Genomic DNA, 24273 nt, shown 5'->3' on the forward strand with positions numbered 1-24273 from the left:
GGACACACCCATCAATGCACTATCCTTTAACGTCTAAGTGTGACCTTGACCTTTGAGCTACGGACTTGGGTCTTGCACGCGACAAGTCGTCTTACTGTGGTACACATTCATGCCAAGTTATTTGAAAATCCATCCATCGATGACAAAGATATGGACCGGACACGCCCATCAATGCACTATCCTTTAATGTCTAAGTGTGACCTTGGCCTTTGAGCTACAGGCCTGGGTCTTGCGCGCGACACGTCGTCTTACTGTGGTACACATTCATGCCAAGTTATTTGAAAATCCATCCATTGATGACAAAGATATGGACCGGACACAAAAATTGCGGACAGACTGACAGACCGACAGACGGTTCAAAAACTATATGCCTCCCTTCGGGGGCATAAAAATATATATGTCTTATAGTAACTCACATCAACAGAAAGTTTGTTTTTTCAAACTTTAAATATTCAATTCATAATTCACTAATCATATACCCATGACAGTCTATTACCCGTGAAGTTCATGCGGAGACCTTTCTCTCAACCCAAAATAAACCTTGAGCTACATCACTGAATAGACTCAAGATTTTATCAAATCAATTTCTTTACAAAATACAGTTCTTCAAAACCCCACTGGGCTCAGATTCAGATTTCAATTCATAACCGAATTGGAGTCATCTATTTTCCATCAACAAAACCATATAGTACAGAAATGGCAAGAAGGTTTATTAAATCACATTATATTTATGCAATATATATCACTGCATGGGCATTGAATGAGGTGAGACGCTATCTTTGTCAGTGAAATGATTATGTAAACAAGAAAATAAACATTTCTTAGGAGACCCTGACTTCTTTTCCTATCTACAGACTAACTATAAGACTCCCTGACCTCTTGCCCCATCTATTTACTGTAAGACTTTCTAACCTCTTGTCCCATCTACTTACTGTAAGACTTCCTGACCTCTTGTCCCATCTACTTACTGTAAGACTTCCAGACCTCTTGTCCCATCTACTTACTGCAAGACTCCCTGACCTCTTGCCCCATCTACTTACTGTAAGACTTCCTGACCTCTTGTCCCATCTACTTACTGTAAGACTCCCTGACCTCTTGTCCCATCTACTTACTGTAAGACTTCCTGACCTCTTGTCCCATCTACCTACTGTAAGACTCCCTGACCTCTTGCCCCATTTACACACTGTAAGACTTCCTGACCTCTTGTCCCATCTACTTACTGTAAGACTTCCTGACCTCTTGTCCCATCTACTTACTGTAAGACTTCCTGACTTCTTGTCCCATCTACTTACTGTAAGACTTCCTGACCTCTTGTCCCATCTACATACTGTAAGACTTCGTGACTTCTTGTCCCATCTACTTATTGGAAGACTTCCTGACCTCTTGTCCCTTCTACTTACTGTAAGACTTCCTGACCTCTTGTCCCATCTATTTACTGTAAGACTTCCTGACCTCTTGTCCCATTTACTTACTGTAAGATTTCCTGACCTCTTGTCTCATCTACAAACTATAAGACTCCCTATACCTCTTGCCCATATACTTACTGTAAGACTTCCTGACTTCTTGTCCCATTTACTTACTATAAGACTTCCTGACCTCTTGTCCCATCTACAGACTATAAGACACCCTGGACATCTTGCCCCATCTACAAACTAAAACGACTTTGTGACCTCTTGTCCCATTCAAAAACAAATAGATTTAATGTGAACTCTTGTCCCAACTACAAACTAATTAAGACATCCTGACCTCTTGCCCCATCTACAATGTCTAAGACTTTGTGACCTCTTGCGCCATCTACACACTATAAGACTTTGTGACATCTTGCCCCATCTACAAACTATCAGACTTTGTGACCTCTTGCCCCATCTACACACTGTAAGACTTTGTGACCTCTTGCCCCATCTACAAACTGTAAGACTTTGTGACCTCTTGCCCCATCTACACACTGTAAGACTTTGTGACCTCTTGCCCCATCTACAAACTATAAGACTTTGTGACCTCTTGCCCCATCTACAAACTATCAGACTTTGTGACCTCTTGCCCCATCGACACACTGTAAGACTTTGTGACCTCTTGCCCCATCTACACACTGTAAGACTTTGTGACCTCTTGCCCCATCTACAAACTATAAGACTTTGTGACCTCTTGCTCCATCTACAAACTGTAAGACTTTGTGACCTCTTGCCCAATCTACACAATGTAAGACTTTGTGACCTCTTGCCCCATCTACACACTGTAAGACTTTGTGACCTCTTGCCCCATCTACAAACTATAAGACTTTGTGACCTCTTGCCCCATCTACAAACTATAAGACGTTGTGACCTCTTGCCCCATCGACACACTGTAAGACTTTGTGACCTCTTGCCCCATCTACACACTGTAAGACTTTGTGACACCTTGCCCCATCTACAAACTATAAGACGTTGTGACCTCTTGCCCCATCTACAAACTATAAGACTTTGTGACCTCTTGCCCAATCTACAAACTATAAGACTTTGTGACCTCTTGCCCAATCTACAAACTGCAAGACTTTGTGACCATTTGCCCCATCTACACACTGTTAAGACTTTGTGACCTCTTGCCCCATCTACACACTGTAAGACTTTGTGACCTCTTGCCCCATCTACAAACTATAAGACTTTGTGACCTCTTGTCCCATCTACAAACCTTAAGACTTTGTGACCTCTTGCCCCATCTACACACTGTAAGACTTTGTGACCTCTTGTCCCATCTACAAACTGTAAGACTTTGTGACCTCTTGCCCCATCTACAAACTTAAGACTTCGTGACTTTTGTCCCATCTACTTTTGAAGACTTCCTGACCTCTTGTCCCCTACTTACTGTAAACTTCTGACCTCTTGTCCCATCAACTGTAAGACTTCTGACCTCTTGCCCATTACTACTGTAAGATTTCCTGACCTCTTGCTCATCTCAACTATAAGACTCTTACCTCTTGCCCATAAACTGTAAGACTTTGTGACCTCTTGCCCCATCTACACACTGTAAGACTTTGTGACCTCTTGCCCCATCTACACACTGTAAGACTTTGTGACCTCTTGCCCATCTACAACTATAAGACTTTGTGACCTTTTGCCCATCTACAAACTTAAGACTTTGTGACCTCTTGCCCCATCTACAATTTAAGACTTTGTGACCTCTTGCCCCATCGACACACTGTAAGACTTTGTGACCTCTTGCCCCATCGACACACTGTAAGACTTTGTGACCTCTTGCCCCATTGACACACTGTAAGACTTTGTGACCTCTTGCCCATCTACACATAAGACTTTGTGACCTCTTGCCCCATCTACAAACTGTAAGACTTTGTGACCTCTTGCACCCTCTACACTGTAAGACTTTGTGACCTCTTGCCCCATCCTAACACTGTTAAGACTTTGTGACCTCTTGCCCATCTACACACTGTAAGACTTTGTGACCTCTTGCCCCATCTACACACTGTAAGACTTTGTGACCTCTTGCCCCATCTACAAACTATAAGACTTTGTGACCTCTTGCCCCATCTACACACTGTAAGACTTTGTGACCTCTTGCCCCATCTACACACTGTAAGACTTTGTGACCTCTTGCTCCATTTTCACACTGTAAGACTTTGTGACCTCTTGCCCCATCTACTTACTGTAAGACTTTGTGACCTCTTGCCCCATCTACTTACTGTAAGACTTTGTGACCTCTTGCCCCATCTACTTACTGTAAGACTTTCTGACCTCTTGCCCCATCTACTTACTGTAAGACTTGCTGACCTCTTGCCCCATCTACACACTGTAAGACTTTGTGACCTCTTGCCCCATCTACACACTGTAAGACTTTGTGACCTCTTGCCCCATCTACACACTGTAAAACTTTGTGACCTCTTGCCCCATTTACACACTGTAAGACTTTGTGACCTCTTGCCCTATCTACACACTGTAAGACTTTGTGACCTCTTGCCCCATCTACAAACTATAAGACTTTGTGACCTCTTGCCCCATCTACAAACTATATTATTTTGTGACCTCTTGCCCCATCTACAAATAATAAGACTTTGTGACCTCTTGCCCCATCGACACACTGTAAGACTTTGTGACCTCTTGCCCCATCTACAAACTGTAAGACTTTGTGACCTCTTGTCCCATCTACACACTGTAAGACTTTCTGACCTCTTGCCCCATCTACACACTGTAAGACTTTGTGACCTCTTGCCCCATCTACACACTGTAAGACTTTGTGACCTCTTGCCCCATCTACAAACTATAAGACACCCTGACCTCTTGCCCCATCTACACACTGTGAGACTTTGTGACCTCTTGCCCCATCTACAAACTATAAGACTTTGTGACCACTTGCCCCATCTATAAACTATAAGACTTTGTGACCTCTTGCCCCATCTACACACTGTAAGACTTTCTGACCTCTTGCACCATCTACAAACTATAAGACTTTGTGACCTCTTGCCCAATCTACAAACTATAAGACTTTCTGACTTCTTGCCCTATCTACAAACTATAAGACTTTGTGACCTCTTGCCCAATCTACAAACTATAAGACTTTGTGACCTCTTGCCCAATCTACAAACTATAAGACTTTGTGACCTCTTGCCCAATCTACAGACTATAAGACTTTGTGACCTCTTGCCCCATCTACAAACTATAAGACTCTCTGACCCTTGCACCATCTACAAACTATAAGACTGTGACCTCTTGCCCCATCTACAAACTAGAAGTCCATTCCTTGGGGAGGCAGAAAGCCCTGTGTGAAGATTTGACATGACTTGTCCCCCAACATCTGTTTCTTGTGAGGAAGCTGTCAGATACACTCAAAATCAAACTTTTGTTTTATACAATTATCATATCAAATCATGCTTTAGAATAAAATAAATTACATTTATTGCTTCTTTCAATCAAAGCTTTGTTTTCATCCATAGGTAAAAAAAAATATAAATTAACAACTGTTTTGTGTCAGATTTTTAAAATACATTATTCAAAATGTCTCTTTTTCTCCATTTCTATTTTCCATAAAAGTTGTTTTGACAACTGTACTTTCAATTAAAACTTTTAATGCTGACAAGAAATCCAAATTTTTTCAGCCACTTGGTACAGGTCCATCATTTTGACAACTATCTCAAACAATAGAAGATATTGAAATAACATTCAAATAAAAATCAGTTAAGTTCTACTTAAAAGTAAAAACGAAAGAATTTAAAATTGTAATTTATTTTTTGGCCATTATCATAAACTGTCAATTTAAAAGTCTAATCAACATCTCTTAGGTAGTCACATCTCCCGAGGGTCCTCTGTCACATCTCCTGAGGGAGTCATAAGATAACAGCGATCTCAATGTCTGTCTGTATGTTATTTGTTTTTTAACAATCTTGAATGAAATTTTACCAAAATGTTAAGTCAAATCTAGACCATTCCGCCTGGTGTGTTGGGAGAGGTGAAAGACATTCTTCACTTGCAAGCGGTATTATAGTTCTCTAAAATACATAGCAATATACATTGTAGCTACTAAAAAGCTTTTGACTATCTCTGTATTTTCATTTATTGTTTCTATCATTATTTTGCTTATTAAATGTAAGCAGAAATTCTATCTGCCCTTTTTCAAGTATTTCAGGCATTTTTTTTTACAAAATGAACATTTAACCAAATACAAACTTATTCAAAAACTGATTTACTCATTTTCAATCTACTTGTTTTTGTGTTCAAAATTACATATTTAACTTTTAAACTATGTGATTTTTTTCCAAATGTTTCAAAGGGAACTAATTTCCGATAACATACAATTTCATTTGAATAATAACAGTTAAATAAATTAGAAAATAGTTTACGCTTCATCAGTTAAGCATGGATTCCACATCTAAATGAATAAGGCAAATTAATACACGAAACTGTTCAAAAACTTGAAAAAATCTGAAGTGGAAAAGTTAAACTTTAATAAAAGAGGGACAATAGCAAACAGTGTACCTGCAAAACAGCACATATCCAATTATTTAAAATCAATATAGGTAAAAAATGCTCTTAACAAGATTATATGCTATAATATATATTTCAGCCTGTTTGGCCAACACTCCACCTCCAAGTACACTGATAATAGCAGTTTGGTAGATCACAACTGCATATGATATCCTATACTTAAAACAATAGTTGTGACACATTTAGTATTGTGTGAAACATAAGAGAACTGTCTACCTAAATAGTATGACCTGATTTGCAATAGTATGACTGTCCTATTGTCTCCTACAACTTAAACTGATTTTTTTTTAAAAAAGACCCTGTCATTTACGATTTTGTCATTTACTATACACAACAAAACAACAAAGGTACAGACTTTTGTGCAAAAACAATGGTGTCGACTAACTTGTGAAACATAAATCATACATTTTTTACTACTATAATACTGTAACTATTGTATCATTCTATTACAAAACAGAATTACCTAGATACCAGCATAACAAGGTTACCAAGCATTATCCCAGGAAACTTGACAAAGCAGTGTCTAAGTAGAGTTTGTATCATAGCTCGGTGTTTTTTCTTAACAAATTTGGTGCAGGTAATTCGTATACACTGAGCGTAGGATGCGGTAACTAAAAGTGTGCAGGTATTTAATACCCGCACGCTAGTTACCGCACTGTTGGATAGGAAAGTATGCCAGCATGTCTGGAACAGTAGACAGCGCAGTGTATTTCTTTGATTTTCTGCTCTAGCATTGGTTTATTTTACCTGGGCTTTACACATTTGTAGAGCAAGGATTTTAAGTACTCACTGAACTGCTGTATATGGCAATGTGGAAGCCTACAATTGTCATATATGGATGGCTATGATACAAAACAGAAAGAACATTAAAACTCTCAGGTAAATGATTTATACTCGGGGGCTATGCCCCCTCCTACAAATCGTTTACCCTCGAGTTTCAATGCTCTTTCTATTACTTAAAGTGAAATACATTTGTACCTTAGATCTCATAAACAGTTATTTTTCAAATAAGTCTCCACCCCCCTCCCCCCACCACAAAAAAAAGAAAGAAACAATGTTTACCAGAACAACAAAAGAGGTTTGCAACGCAAGAACAAGCTGCAGTACACCAGCTATTGTACTTCAAAACAGTTTGGACAAAACAAATCCCAGTTTTGCCAAGAACAAAACAGTTTTACCAAAACAACATGCTCTCGTGCAAAATAAAACAGTATTTTTTTCAAAAACAAAAAGCAACTTAGAACAACAAATTTTCAAAGAACAAAATGCACAACAGAACAGTTTTGCAAAAAAACCAAACTGCACTCCTGCTTAACAGTTTGTAAAAATACAAACATTATATTAGAACAAAGTTTGGCCAGAAGCAAATTGTATACAAAAATCTGGCTTAAAAAAGTAATACTCAGCATGGTAAAACAACCTACAAGGTGAAGTCCAGTAAGACAAATTTTAGTGATAGTATCATTGTTGCAGATATATAACTTGAATTTCCATCAGCATTTGAACCTATGTCCAATTGTTTGATTTTCACCTTTCCCAAAAAGAAGCGCAGTATCAAATTCAATATCTTTTCCTAATCCTAAAGATGCACATTCTGTCTTACGTTCTACAATATAATTGAGCCGCGCCATGAGAAAACCAATATAGTGGGTTTGTGACCAGCATGGATCCAGTCGGGTGTATATAATTGAGCCGTGCCGTGGGAAAACCAACATAGTGGCTTTGCGACCAGCATGGATCCAGACCAGCCTGCGCATCTGCGCAGTCTGGTCAGGATCCATGCTGTTCGCTTTTAAAGCCTACTGCAATTAGAGAAACCATTAGCGAACAGCATGGATCCTGACCAGACTGTGCAGATGCGCAGGCTGGTCTGGATCTATGCTGGTCGCACAGCCACTATGTTGGTTTTCCCATGGCACGGCTCAATTATATACACCCGACTGGTCCGGCTGGAACTTGCAACTTGTTGCTGTATCCAAACAATGTCCACAGCAAGGTTAAACACGGATATCCACGAACAAAGCAATCAATCATTAATTACAAAAACAACTGAATGTTGATACATTACAACTGTCAGTTTGATTGACTTCTTCACAAAGTTTTATGTTTAATCAAAGTTTTCATCTAATTTAGTTAAAGGATAAAAATGAGCGAGAACATTGCCTGTATATCAATAGTACAACAGTTATGACTTGAACATTTTGTAAGGTTACTTTATCAAAAGATTTCATTTAATGTACCCTAAGAAATTTATAGACAAAAATAGATTTTATGTTTTATAGTTTCTTGTTATTGAACAGACATATTTTATCATTTTATAGAGTAACATTCATTAGGGGAATGCTTTAAAGGACGTTACAATGCTGCAGTTTTTGAGTTAAAAAATTCCCAAAAATAGAATTTGTTCAAACTTGTATATGTAGAAAGTGTCATGTCAGAAACAGAATTATGAAAAAAAATATCGAAGGTCAACATGCTTGCTCAGGAGTTATCTGCCCTTGAATATGCAAATTAGAAGAAAAATCCAGTTTTAGATTGTTTTTGCATTTTTTCTATTTCTAACATGAAACTGTGTTCATATACAATGTTTGAACAAATTTTATTATTGGGGTATTTTTGCCCCATCTCTCACACAAGAAACTGCAGCGTCTTTAAGTACCATCTTGCTGAACCTTAGAGTTACCACACTGAAGTCCAAATACAGTAGTCTAAAGATCAACCTTTTCAGAGGGACCTGAATGCCATATTTATAACATGTTTTTCAGTTACATTTCATGCAACAATAATGATAATATATGATAAAAGATTTTGATTTACCTGGATAACTCCACAAGTTGTTCCTTTTGAGTAATCCACTATAGACTGGCCAACATTTACAGTTTTGCTTGTGTACCTGAAAAATAAAAACAATTCAGTGAGCAAAATAATGCTGAAAGTACCTAGTAATAATGGTAAATGCACTTTTAGGTTCTCCTAAATTTTTCACAACTTGCAATTTCCTCAGTAATTGCTACTCCACCCAACACCCCACTCCATCCACATAAAATCAGAGTGATTATAAGTCAAACCCTCTGTGGCAAAATTTATGACTGCCCAACACTTGCCTCCCAACAAAATGACTTTAAACTCTGGACTTCTGTCAACCTGTTCATACTGACCCCTATCTTAAAATTCAAGAGGCTGTCTTCATAGGCATGTTTGACTGCAATGCGATAAGTGTTTAAAAATGGTGTTCATTTAGGAAAAACAAGTATGAAAGAACAAGAACCTGAAACCAAAATATCAAAAATGACTTTATAATGATTATTCACTCTCTAAATGAACATCAGAATATTTTACTATGACTGTAATGAAAACTTTTCACAACCTATTTTTTGTTTTATTAATGTCATAAAAATGTCCGAAATGTTAAGATTATGCTTGAAAAACTTTACAATGTAATATGCTAATGAGCATTCAGTAAGACTGAACAATTTGAAATGACCTGCTTACAACTTCTGTACTTCTGTATTCTTGGCAAAACTTAACATCTTAACATTTAAATGAAACCAAAAAAATGTTAACTGTACAGTTAGCAAGAAAAAAAATCTTCATATTTTTGAACATGTTACATTAATGGTAACGCATCAAAAATTTCTTTTCAATTCTGTTTTCTTGCCTATTCACCTCAAAATGGCATTTAAATGCAGTACAAAAATGTTAATGTAAGCCAGCATTTACAAGTGCCAGCAGCCAAATTTGCTTGAAACTATTTGCATATTTTAGTGTATCTTTATCAACAGTATTTAAATTTGGAAAAACTTTAAAGAACAGAAACAGTCGTGATCAGAGCAATGGTCAGCTAAGATATATTACAATTTAAGCCAGCAATCTAGTATGATTCCCAGTCATTGTTGACATCCTGATTACAGTTCAATGCTGCGGGATTTACCTAGCTGTAGGGAGATAAATGGGACAAATGCTGTGGTATCAACTGGAGTTGTTCCAATGATTCCATTCTTGTCAATGTTTCCCACGCTAAAAAGCAACCTTTCCATTACCTTCGATTACTTGTGAAAGGTCAGTGGTTCCAATTCAAAGCCGAAAGCTGAAGGAACTTCATGATCTTAGGTGGTTTTTTCCCCCAAATTTTCTTAAAATGTTGAACTTCATGATCTTAGGTGGTTTTTTCCCCCAAATTTTCTTAAAATGTTGAACTTCATGATCTTAGGTGGTTTTTTCCCCCAAATTTTCTTAAAATGTTGAACTTCATGATCTTAGGTGGTTTTTTCAAATTTTCTTAAAATGTTATCTTTGATATCAAACAATTCAATAACATACATTGAGTGCAAATATTCAAGTGCATAGTCTGAAAGCTTTGAGATTACTGAAAATGATAAACACAGCAATTATTAAAACCTTTCATAACTCAGCATAAATATATACTCAGGACTAAATGATAAACAGCCGTAATTCAAAGAACTTTAAAAACACCTTATGATAGTCTTCCATTTAATAACTAACGCAATGTGCACGATACAGTTCAATGTTTCAATAAAAACGATATATCAGAAATGTTTGGGTGCTAGGGCGTAGACAGGTTGATCGAAGTGATACTGGTCTATCTTGTCTAATAACTGTCAATATGTTTCCACTTTGTCTACCTGTGTCTTTGAAGTTACAGATCAAGTATATTTCAGTATTATTTCATCGATAAAAAAAAGGAAATGGCTATTATGTATGTAATAAAAAAAGCGACCTATAACTTTTATATCATTACAAGTGCCAGACTGATGTGATATATTTGTTTATGGTTATCCTGTTACATTTACCTTTTGTCTACCAGTCCGAAAACCCAAAACCAAAGAGTGAACTAGCTGCGACTAATACTATAAACCTATTGAAAAACTAATCCTCTCCCTAACCCTTTTTTAACTGTGTGATGTCATATTAGATTTGACTGTTGACTTTTAAATGTAGAGTTTCGAACTAGCTGGTCTTGACAGAACAACTGGCTTTGGGACCAGCAGGCCCATGTTCAGCTGATATACAAATGTTACTTGCCTTCTTTTTTTCCTTTTAGAAGAAATTCTTCACACTGTACAAAAAATGTTGGGTATAGTGATACTTAAATTCTGATATATACGAAGTTCTTAACAACAAACAAAGAAATGTTGTTTTCCAATGGGGACACCATCTCAAAATATAAGCTTTCTCCATTGTATAGTGAAAATATGTCTGTAAATTATCTTTTTCCATAATTTGTTCCATACATATACCTATACAAGTCATGGGTGAACATTTGAATGAATTAAGAGACAATTCTGCCATATAATGAGTGTAAATTTTGGAACAGTTCTGTGGGGGTCCTGACCGTGGCCAAGTGGTTAATGTCACTCACTTAGCTTTGAATCACTTGCCTCTCACCGATGTGGATCCAAGCCTCACTCTGCGCATTGAATTCTTCATGTGAGGAAGCCATCCAACTGGCTTATGAAATGTTGCTGGTTCTACCAAGGTGCCCAGCTGTGATGAAATATGGCATGGAGGGGCACCAGGGGTCCCCTGGTGCCCCTCCGTGCCATATTTCATCACAGCTGCCCGGGTCTTCCTCCACCATCAAAGCTGGAGAGTCACCATATGCCCTAACTTGTGTTGGTGCAAAGTTAAACCAACAAAACAAAACAAGAGGGCCATGATGGCCCTATATCGCTCATCAGAGTTGATCTGGCCTACTGACCTAGCTTTTGATCCCAAATGACCCAGTTTCGAATTTAACCTAAAGATCATCAAGACAAACATTCTGACCAAGTTTCATATAGTTTGAGTCACAACAGTTGCCTTTAGAGCATTCACAAACTTTTCCTTTGATTTGACCATGTGACCTAGTTTTTGACCCCAAATGACCCAGATTAAAACTGGACCTAGAGATCATCAAGACAAACATTCTGACCAAGTTTCATAAAGACTGAGTCAAAATTATGGCCTCTAGAGTATTCACAAGCTTTTCCTTTGATCTGGCCTACTGACCTAGTTTTTGATCCCACATGACCCAGTTACAAACCTGACCTAGAGATCAACTTGACAAACATTCTGACAAACTTTCATAAATATTGGGTCACAACTGTGGCCTCTAGAGTGTTCACAAGCTTTTCCTTTGATCTGGCCTACTGAACTACTTTTTGACCCTACATGACCAAGATTCAAATTTGATCTAGAAATCATCAAGTCAAACATTCTGACAAAATTTTATTAAGATGGAGTCACAACTGTGGTCTCTTGAGTGTTCACAAGCTTTTCCTTTGATCTGGCCTACTGACCTAGTCTTTGACCCCATATGACCCAGTTTCAAGTTTCAAATTTGACCTAGAAATCATCAAGATAAACACTCTAGCCAAGAATCATAAAGATTGGGTCACAACTGTAGCCTTTAGAGTGTTCACAAGCTTTTCCTTGGATTTGGCTGTGTGACCTAGTTTTTGACCCCACGTGACCCAGGTTTGAACAAGACAAACATTCTGATTAATTCTCATGAGTTTCAAACTTAAATTGTGGTATTTAGAGTGTTGACAAGCTTTTCCTTTGATCTGACATAGTAACCTAGTATTTGACCCCACATGACCCAGTTTCAAACTTGACCTAGAATTCATGAAGACAAATATTCTGACCAAGTTTCATAAAGATTGAGTCAAAATTGTGGCCTCTGAAGTGTTCACAAGCTTTTCCTTTGATTTGACCATGTGACCTAGTTTTTGACCCCACATGACCCAGATACAAACTTCACCTAGAAATCATCAAGACAAACATTCTGACTAAGTTTCATAAATATTGGGTCACAACTGTGACCTCTAGAGTCTTCACAAGCTTTTCCTTTGATCTGGCCTATGACCTAGTTTTTAACCCTACATGACCCAGTTTCAAATTTGACCTAGAGATCATCAAGACAAACATTCTGACCTGACCAAGTTTCATAAAGATTGAGTCAAAACTGTGGCCTCTAGAGTGTTCACAAGCTTTTCCTTTGATCTGACCAGGTGACCTAGTTTTTGACCCAACATGACCCAGATTCAAACTTGACCTAGAAATCATCAAGACAATCATTCTGACCAAATTTCATAAATATTGAGTCACAACTGTGGCCTCTAGAGTGTTCACAAGCTTTTCCTTTGGTCTAGTCTATTGACCTAGTTTTTGACCCAACATGACCCAGTTTGGAACTTGCCCTAGAGATCATCAAGACTAACATTCTGACTAAGTTTCATAAAGATTGGGTCACAAATGTGGTCTCTTGAGTGTTCACAAGGCAAATGTTGACGCATGACGGACGCCAGACAATGACCGGAGCTCACCTTGAGCACTTTGTGCTCCGGTGAGCTAAAAATCAGAGAACTAAAGATTGGGCAACTTTTCTGTCAGCTTTATTTAGCAAATATTGTCATGGTTAGCAGCCTCATCTGAGGCTCATTTTCATTATTCTGAAGTCAAGTGGATTTTTTTGCAAATACTAGTGAAATTAATCATCGTAACTATCACAAATTCTACAGTATATTGACAAAAAGGGGAAAATCTAGATGATCTGTGGAGACACAATTATAAAATATAATACCTGACTACATGTACATTATAAGAAGATAAGAAAGCTTATGACAATACATATTAAGATACCTGTGATAACAAAGAACATCGGTCTTCTTTTCTTAATGCCCCCAATTGATAGACTAATGTGCCATGAAATTTTGAGATCAAATTTCAACAACCTTCAATAACAATAAACAGCTTAAAATCTAAAATTGGTTCAATAAGTGTATATTGAAGAATGCTAAATAATAGTTACTTTTTACTGTTACAATATTATTGTATATTTAAGCATGTTTTTATGAATTCACTTTAATTATGATAAATTACTCCATTCATACAGAATATTTGTCACTTGTTAACAATTAAAGGTTATAACAGAATGATTGGAGCAGGTCTACCAAATTTTTGTAAAGTACGTATAAGTTTGATTCAAGTCCTAGGTGTATTCTGTCTGAATGTTATGGATGCAATTACAAATGAGAACAATTTTGTAAGAACCTCTATCTTTTAGACGTGAGTTACCATAGCAGTAGTTGCCTTTCTAGATGTTTATAGTTAGTTATTCCATTTATCTTAATTGCACACCTAAAATAAATGTCACAGAATAAAGTGGTAAATGATATCTTCCCAAAACCAGGAAGAGAGTTTACAAAGGGTTTTTATTAACTTAAAATTTTGGTTAAATCATTCAAGCCTTTCTCATAAAAACTGTTACCAAGAATGTCAACTTATTCATAAGAATATGATATAATGGACAACCTTAATATAAGCTTAAGCTTGAAACCAAGATCATGTTGTAAACAACATAGTAAAAAGATCTGTAAACTATATACCAATTATCAAAAGTCATGTTGCATTGATCAGGTTTTTCATCAATATTTCATTAACAGAAAAGCGCTATAACACTTACAGTCTGAGTCTGTAAGAAACGTATACACGTATATCCAAAATATACTATCCGGATACTGGTACACTTTTGAAATGCTGTCTGAAAGTAGTTTTTACTCAGTTTAATTGACCCACTATGGTAAACAAGAGATAGTTCTTCAAACATCGGGTGTAATAAGACTCGTGAACGGACATTCTAAAACTTAATTTTCTTTCAATATTCATGAAAAGATGTACACTTTCTAGTTGAAATTTCAGTAGAATCAAAGTGCACTGATATAAACTTATTATTATACTAAACAACGGTCTAATTTACGTTTGGCACAAAGAAATCTTATAGGGCACTTTTCACGTGCTCGGTAATCAGCTGGCCGCTTACGAATTGACATTACACAGGATCCATTCTCTTTATCAATTAGTTTTAAATTGATTCCATGAGCCTTGAGAACAACAATCAAATTATACAAAATCATGAAAGAAAGGGGTTTGCAGAAATTGAAAGCATGTAAGCACATTTATACTATCGAAACAAGGTCAGGGGATACGGATCTCCTTGAATTCCGAAAAGGGCTGCTAAAGGGGCTACCAACTTCCGGACGTTAATCAGCCTAAAACTCAATTTTGAAAAAGATACTGTTTAAACAGTATTGGTTTGTGAGTTGCAATAGCGTGCGAGTGGTGAAATTTCACGACGATAACAAGGTGTGAACAAGTTTTCTGCATTTGTTTATCTTTTTTCTTACTCAAGAGCATTCATTTTCAATGGGAGACAAACTTTTTCTCAAAGATTCTTAAAATAATCGGAAAAAAAAGTATTTTCCCTTTGAAAATGAATTCATTTGTTTTTAATATATCGAAAATTGTTTCCCTTTTGAAATGAATGCAATTTGTAAGAAATAAAGATAAACAATTACTGGATAAAACTGTGTTCCACTTGTTATGCGAAATTTCACACACGCTCAGCTATTGCAAAGATCAAACGAACATGTGTAAACTGTTCTGTTAAAATGGTTGAGTGTTTTAAGGCGTATTAACTGTACGCGAAGTGAGCCCCTTTAGGGGAGCATTTTCACAAATTTCAATTGTTTTAGTAATCATATACTGGAATCTGTTTCGTTAAAGTAATATACATTTTTACATGTGTTCAATGTTCATGTCAACAACTCTTTCTTTCTTGTTGGTGTTGTTTGATTTTTGGTTTTCAAGGCTCCATCAAACTTAACACTTCATTGATTCATCATTATCTGGGGCAACCTACCGTGCATATTGTGATTAAAATTGCAAAGGCATGTTCACAGGGAATTGGCGATTAGCACAGAATCAAGGCAGGAGGGCACATTTTAAGGGCAGCGTGGCGACAGTAAAAAAGGGCAGGGCGGGGCGCCCTGCTGCGTCGCTCTAGAAATATCACTACCAAGAGCTGTAAGAGGAGACAGCGGCCATGACTATTTCGCTGCTGGATATAGTCAACTTATGCAAATTTGAGGAAACTAGAGCTATCACTTGAGTGATTAATACCCGCGTAATACTGGTTGGTTAGTTGAAATAAAACACTGCATGAGTAAACTTTCTTAACTGACAAGATAAATTCAAATAAGTGAAGAAATTTACCTTCATTTCGGCTGGGTTGAGTACTTGGTGTCGGACAAATTACTACTCAAGAATTAAAAACTTAACCAAGATCAGTGGATGGGGATGCAGATGAGTACGAGTAGGAAATATGGGTAGGAAGCTCTTCATAATTATACTTCATAATAGTCAAAATAAAAGAACTTTTTCCTCTTTTAGCCGTGCCAACAAACCTTGGGAGGATTTCTATATGTTATTTTATATCAAAATTTTTTGTCTAGCATGCAACGAGCACCAGTGGATGTTAAGTAATTACAGTCGAATTCTTAACAAATAGCAACAGGATTTATATACTCATGATATACCTGAATGCAGTACAAATATGTTGGGGCATCTGGGTCATCGATAATTTCTGGTACAACAACATAAAGCTTCTAGTATATCATAAAACAATAGCTCCGAAACATGACCTGAAAAAGTATTTACTTGTTTTACATGCTTTATTCCTTGTCAGTAGGACTTTACCTAGCCCGAAACAAGATATATCATGTACGACAAACATGCTGATATGTGGGAAGAATTTCAACAAACATTATCATTTTATTATGACTGTATTTCAGGTAATTGAGAATACATTCAGGAAGTGCATAAAAGCAGTTCATTGAATAAGAATATTTGGAAAGTTTTTATATAGGGCCAAGGTCCAATGCTTGCAGGCAAACTGATTTTTTGTTGTTTTTTTGTTTTGGGTTTAACGCCGTTTTTCAACAGTATTTCAGTCATGTAACGGCGGGCAGTTAACCTAACCAGTGTTCCTGGATTATGTACCAGTACAAACCTGTTCTCCGCAAGTAACTGCCAACTTCCCCACATGAATCAGAGGTGGAGGACTAATGATTTCAGACACAATGTCGTTTATCAAATAGTCACGGAGAACATGCGCCCCGCCCGAGGATCGAACTCGCGACCCCACGATCCGTAGACCAACGCTCTTACCTACTGAGCTCAGCGGGCGGGCTGCAGGCAAACTGAAGCCGAGGCAAGATTCCTAATGATTTCAGCTTATCGTAACTTCCTCTGATCACTTTAATAAATTTTCTCCCCCACTATGAAGACCCCTAATACCCCACTCCCCACAATCCGCCGGAGAATTTTTTAAAATAATTTCCGGAAATCAAGTTAAAAAAAAATCTCTCAAAACTGTCCTCACAATCACCTTTTCTTGCTGGTCATTAAAACTGCTAATAATTGATAATCAATAAACGATATCACACTAACCATTTATAACAATTAAATCTATTCTTGTCTGCATCTGCCATATACTTTGACTTTTGTGTTCATGCTAACAAGTACAACTGTCAAAGTGGACATAAAATAACAGTAAAAAATGACCACTATCTATCCAATGTGTCTCATATATGTACTCAAATGTCCAGACAGTTACTTGTCTATACAACAATAACAAATAATAAAATTAGGATTATGGTAAAATGATATAATAGGTAATATTTTTCAATAGGCTGGGTAAAATAGCTGTTATAACAGGTTGGATGTAATACTCCTGATCCAGAGAACTATAAAACTGGCACCTGTCGACTATCTCTACGATCCCCTTAATCAAGTAGACGGCCATGGTGAGGCATCAAGAATCAGCAGTTATTGGGCATAGCAAATATAAATTCTCAGCAAAAGATATATATATAAATATGTACTCACGATTCATTAATTAATCCTTTATTTTCTAAAATGTTTCAAATTGTCCTCCTAATTTGATAGATGTTTAAGAAAATCTATGCTGTAAGACTTTTAGGTTTTCAAGCTATAACAAGATATGCAGCCATACAATCATTATCTCTTGTTAATAGGATTTTCATATTAAACTTTAAAGGCGGTCAATCACATTGATAACATATCTCTGAGATTTTTCCCTTTTTGTATTTTCTGTTAAGAGTTTCATTTAAGGACGAATAATAACACCTCTTACACTGAGTTAGATCTCTATTAGAAAAGTAAGTTTTATAGGCTCTTTTTATATAAAATTTTGTAACTACCCCCCTCCCCCCCTTGATTATGAAAGTATTTAAAAAGTTGAGCATTGAAATAGTAGGTAAATCAACTTTTGAAAATACCTTCAGTAAAAATCTAACTTGGTTAGTGCTTAACGAATACAATAAGAGAAGACATTGGTCATATTGACTTGTTTATAATAGTTATGGAGTGGTACGTATTTTTGATGTTTTGACAGGAAAAGCTAACATGTGATAAAAAGAATATTACATTTGTGACAGAGCCTCGCATTTTATTATCTTATCTAACTTGTTTTATAAATTCAATATGAAAAGACACTCATGTAATATCCTCTAAAAACAAACCCTGATGTTTCCAACACACAATCTGTATCTCAAATTCTGCCAGCTTTCATGCCTTGAATTTGACAAACTATTGTACCTGTGTAACACCTTAAATTCTGCCAACATTTTGGCCTTCAAAATGTTTAAGTTATCTGGCAAACTTGGCACAATTATCAACCTATATCTGAATTTTTGTCAGCATATAGTACTTAAATCACTTGGTATCATAATACCTTCATCACCTTAAGGACAAAGTAAAGCAAACACACCTTAACTTGGATCAAAATGGACATTCCTATCAATTGGACTCAAACTGGAAGATGGCCTATCTATTTTGAAGAGTTAATAGATCCAAATATATATGCAATATCACCTATATTTTGGAGAGATCTAACAATGGAGACCTGTTGAAGGGCTGTCACAATGACAAGCATTTGAACCACAGCGAATCTATTATTGTATTTATTGTAACAGTAATATAACACTGGACACAAACATAACATCTTAAGTGCACAACCCAAAAAGCAAACATGCTCAGCATTAGCAATGACCTTATGAATGACAATCTAACTTTTGTGGAAATGAGAAAAGATATTGAAGACACACCTACAGTCCTTACTTCCAGTGTTTCATAAATTAAGACATTCAATGACATAGCATCAAAAATGCACAATTTTACAGTTAAAAATTTGGCTCCAAGTAAAATTTTAGACAAAACCCCCCTACAAAGTTTAAATTGTCTATACACCACACTGACACATCATATCCTTAACTTGCTGTAACTGCCAATTAGACGAAACACATACCTAGCCACCCACTCCTCTGTATTATTCTGGTGTCACATATGACTAAACATTGTTATAAAATCTCTGAACCAAGAACTCATAAAATCACATTAATAAATTATGAATAATTATAGTATACCCTGAAATTGTATAATTTATACTAAAATGGTGAATTTGTTAACAAATATTATTTGAACTATTTACAGTAGTTCATATTGAAAAGTCATTTATGTAGGACTTTGTGCTGCATTACTTGATTAAATGTGCCCAAGTCATACTTTATAACTTAATTGAAGCACATTTTATACAGCATTGAACATAAAGAGCGTTGCCTATAGTACTGAAGCATACTTTAATGAGCACTCAAAAGAAGTACCAACTATGGTTTCATTGAAACATAATTTGCTAAGCATTTGAAGTAAAGAGCACCAACTATAATTTTTTTGAAACACACTTTCATGACTAATCAAAAGAAAGAGTCCTGGCTTCATCAAGAAAGATCTCCATCTACTGTTTTACTGACAGAAGCACATTTTACTGAGCAAATCTGAAGAAAGAGGGGCCATCCATAGTATTATTAAACCACACTTTGCTTAGCATTCAAAGGTCTTATTTAAGTACACTTTACTGAACATTCGAAAGAAAGATCACCATCTATTGTTTTACTGAAGCACATTTTACTGCACTATCTATGGTTTAACTGAAGCACATCTAAAAGCTTTCAACAGAAAGCGTAACATTTTTGAATACATGTTCTTAATCCAAATCCACATCTCAAAGTAATCAATCTAGTATTGTAGTGTAACTGTGTTTATTTAAGAAATGAATTTTTTTCGGTTTCATGTGGAATGAACGACAGAATAGGAATTAGGATCGGCAAATCCATGAACTGCATTGGCGTTGACGCAACTTTCGCACCTTTCCTTTTGCTTTTCATACGAAATGAATGTCATAATTTTCAATGGAAAAGAATATGGTGAATGTAAATATTTCATATTATTTCAGGAACAAAACGCGAGGACTAACACAAGAACTACTTACAACTGGTACAGTAATTAGAGCTAATGAACAAGATAAAGAAATTACCCTGTTTCACTAATTGCTCAGTAATTACAAAATAAGACTCTTCTTCAATAAAAATATCTTTAAACACACATTTCCTAAAAAGATCAGGGCACAACTCAGAGGCAATGATATTGCACAGGGAAGTATTAAAACAAAATATCGATCAAAAGGTTCATAACAAGACTATCTGTCTTTAATATAAACTCCCAAGACAGAAACTACATATATCTACTTTGTCAGATTTTAAGGTAAGTCAACATACTACATGATGTCATTACTAATGCTTGCCATACATCATGTAGGTGTGACATGATACAAAAGCTTTGTGACAAAGTAAAAATACTACAAATGTATGTACATGTGGATGAATCAACTGTTTAGTAATTATACATGTATAGCTATTCAAAACAAACTGTAAATTATGGCTAAAACTTATTTTCGTCACCATAAAGATAAAAACTGAATCGACACGACTATATGGGATTTCATAGGATTTAACAATGTTTTTAAAATAAAAACCAGGAATTCTCGGAAGGTGGATTACAATTGAACTTGGGCGGGTCTTTTTGACTGATTGATATCCTAACATTTATTTTGATTTTGTTCTGGTAGATTCTACTCATCAAAAGCAAGCCACTTATTTTTGTAACAGAACTACTGTAAAAAATGTAAATATAAAAATGGAATGCTATTTTTGTGCATTTATACGAATACATGTATATATATATGGATTTGCAAGAAGTCCCAATGTGGTTCATACCCGTATAAACGCACACAAAAAATAGCATTCAATTCTTAAATAACTTATAAATGCTAATTTCTCCTGGAGACTGTATAAAGCATATGTGTTCAATGAAATCATGACAGCACTAGCAAAAAAAACATACTGCACACACAAGCTATGCCATTATTTTATAAAGATTGACATAACTATGAATCCTTCAACAAAAACATATTTCAGGATATTTGTTATGATAAATTAAGTGAGCAAACAGTCTTTCAATGCGAAAAATTCCTGAATAAATACTTTAGATTTAATTTTAGATTCATATTGAAAAAGTTTTCTAATTTTCCTTGCGAAAGGTCAAGTCTATGCCTTAGGCAAAGATTAAATTTTATTACAAATACTGGTGAAGGCCCAGATATATAATTTCGATCTAAGTAGCGATATAGAAAGATTTTTATCAACGAATGGGTGGCAATATGCTATATTTTCATAGGAAGATCTGCCGCTGATGTCTATCAGTTAAGCAAACGATACTCTACACTTCAGCGGAAAAGAGACCCTCTAGGGTCATCACCTTAGATTGTTCCATGATTGCCGACATACATTGAGTGAATTAGTCATTTAAACTACTGATTTATTAGATAAAAAACAATTGAAATTCATGCCTGATTTGACAATTGATTTTACTTTACGACCACACTCTTATCTTAATGTTTTAATTCAGTAGAGAAAATACTCCCACTTAAAGAAAAAAAGTGGACCATTTTCAAAATATGCCAACTGCTGTCTGCTTAGTCCTTGAATGTTGATAAACTCAATAAACTTTAAAAGAAAGAAAAGACAATAGATTGTGAATTGAATGCATTTTGGAGAAATTTAAACTAAAGACCACTGCATAATATTTAAAACAATCATGTCTCAAAGCAGATTAAACACCTTGCAAGACTTTAAATAAATAATGACACAAGTTAAAGAATATTGTAATGACTGTACAAATATGTTCAAATTATATATTACTTAGTATACTATCAGAAGAGAGCTTGATACATGTGCCTTGTAGTAAAACTAGTTACTAAATGAACCACTCTCCTAGTCAGTGGAAATAAATGCTTATCAAACTAAAACAGTTTGTGAGTATTATGTATATTCGTGTTAGGAACAAGTCTCTAGTAAATTCTTTATTATAAGGTCCAGTTATAACCAAAGTAAGATGAAATATCACAATTAAATTTCATTGAACTGGTAAAATCATATCCCCTACAAAGTACGGGGTGACAGGAAACCAGGGGCTATGACGAAAATGGCAAGTTTTAATGAATTAAAAGGCAATGATTATTAAAAAATAATACATTCTAAGCATTCTTAAGTTAATAGAAATATTAATATACAGTACATTATATCAACTTAAATCTGTACCACAATGGAGTTCTCGGCAAAATGAAGATTAGCATTAAAGCAGGAAATACTCATATTTTCCAGAAGAGTGGAAAATACTGGCAATTCTCAGGAAATACTGATCATTCCTAGGAAAAACTGAGACTAAAATTTTATCCTTCACTTATCATGCTTATTATTAAGTTCTCCCTAGCTTAATTTTACTACAGTGCAATTGACTTACCAGGCTTGGATCCAGGACTTTGAGTTGGGGGATAAGGGTGTGAACATATGGTACTTTTAACGTTTATGTTTACTTGCTATATTTAAGATGTTAAACATGACTGTTTTGCTCTGTTCAATTCCAGTGACATAATTATAGATAATTATGTTATGTGAGCAGAAAGGTTTTGTTTGTTGCCTGGAGAACAGAGCACGCAAAAGATTTTGTATGCTTTTTAACAAGATTTTTTTGTTGTTGGATTAAATGTCGCACCAACACAATTTTAGACCTGTCCTATGCGACTTTCCAGCTTTGACTAAGAAAGAAGACCACATGTGCCCCTTCATGCATAATTTCATCAGGGGCTGCACCTCGGTTGAACCACCTACCTTCTGTAAGCCAGCTGGATGGCTTCCTCACATGAAGAATTCAATGCCAGAGACAGGCTAAAACCCACAATGGTGAGGGGCGAGTGATTCAAAGTCATCAACCTTTAAACCACTTGGCCACGGAGGCCCCTTTTCATAAGAATATAGCCACTGACATATCATTAATACTTATAATAAATGATGCAGTGCAAGGGATGCGGAAAAAAATGGAATAAATGCTTTTAAATTTTTCTAATGTTTTGCTTATGAAAGGCGATTAATTGATTCAACCCGCACCCGGGTTTGATTGATTTAATCATATTTTATTGCTCTTTGATATATTATTAAAATTTACAATTCAAACATACATAATCAAAGGGCAAAAGGGTCGGACAACAAGTTCTGACAACATTAGAGACTGTCCTTTGGCACCGGGTGTCATCCAATGCCAAAAATAATGCCAGTAGGGGTTCCTGTTGACTGCCTTAACTAGTGGAAAAAAGGTTGGAAAAAAACATGTATACCTTAATTTTGTCCACTCGGGCACCTGTCACACGAGGGAAACACTACTTTCTATAGTTTTGTCGGCCATAGTCCAGGCTTTGCACCACTAAAATTATGACTCTAATATACTGACTAAAGGTTAGGGTTAGGTCGACTATGGCCACAGTGGTTCGTTTGCCCTATGGAAAATAGCCTTACCCGTCACACGAAACGTGCAAATAAAGCTCTACGATGTAGATTATTTATCCGAAATTTATGTCAGAATGTTTCATAAATCCAAAACTACATTTCTGTTACAATTATTGCACATTTACTTTAATGCAAAACCTGTAGTTTAGGTTTAATTACCTTCTGTCAAAGTAATATCACGCACACCTGAGCAACCGGCTACCTTAGTATTTTTCTGTCAATCTAACTAAACTTCTTTAGCGAATCACTGGAGCGGAACTATTTGACGGTGTTCTGTGCTATCGGCCCGTCATGATGTGTGTACTCATTCAAAGTTTGGCACGAACACACTAAATAGTTGTCATAAAAATTGAGACGCATCATGCCCGAATTTTAATTTTCCTTGAAGAATATTGTTAGGGCTAAATAAGAAATCAAAGAACTATAGGGTCATGTTTGATGCAAGAAAAATATTACAAGTACACTGTAAAATCAGCTTAAAATGTATCCTGGGTGGTGTTTGACTCAAAGAGTTATATAAAACTAAATGTATTTTTACTTCTTTGTTTGACTTAAGTTTTCCACGACAACTTTTGTGAAGCAATTATTTTCATGATAAAAATATTATGCGAATGTCAAGTGTAGATCTGTCACGCGATTTCAGTAATAAGAAAATGCAAAAAGCTCTACATTTATTTGTGCGCAATGTCCCTATCTGGCGTGTA

General features: G+C 35.9%; 1 protein-coding gene across 3 annotated transcripts in view; it reads right to left on the reverse strand.

The window, feature by feature from the left end:
- Nucleotides 1-23791, reverse strand: part of LOC123536890 (serine/arginine repetitive matrix protein 1-like) — a 58203-nt gene extending 34412 nt beyond the window's left edge. The window contains exons 1-3 of one of the 3 annotated variants that reach the window (XM_053528099.1): nucleotides 23579-23719; nucleotides 23401-23423; nucleotides 8787-8862 (exon numbers count right to left, since the gene is read on the reverse strand). The gene's annotated coding sequence lies outside the window, so the exon portion shown is untranslated. The other 2 variants (XM_053528100.1, XM_053528105.1) reach the window with 2 other exon arrangements.
- Nucleotides 23792-24273: the final 482 nt, after the last annotated feature.

Source organism: Mercenaria mercenaria, chromosome 17 (assembly GCF_021730395.1).
Source record: "Mercenaria mercenaria strain notata chromosome 17, MADL_Memer_1, whole genome shotgun sequence".
NCBI classification, from domain to species: Eukaryota; Metazoa; Mollusca; class Bivalvia; order Venerida; family Veneridae; genus Mercenaria; species Mercenaria mercenaria.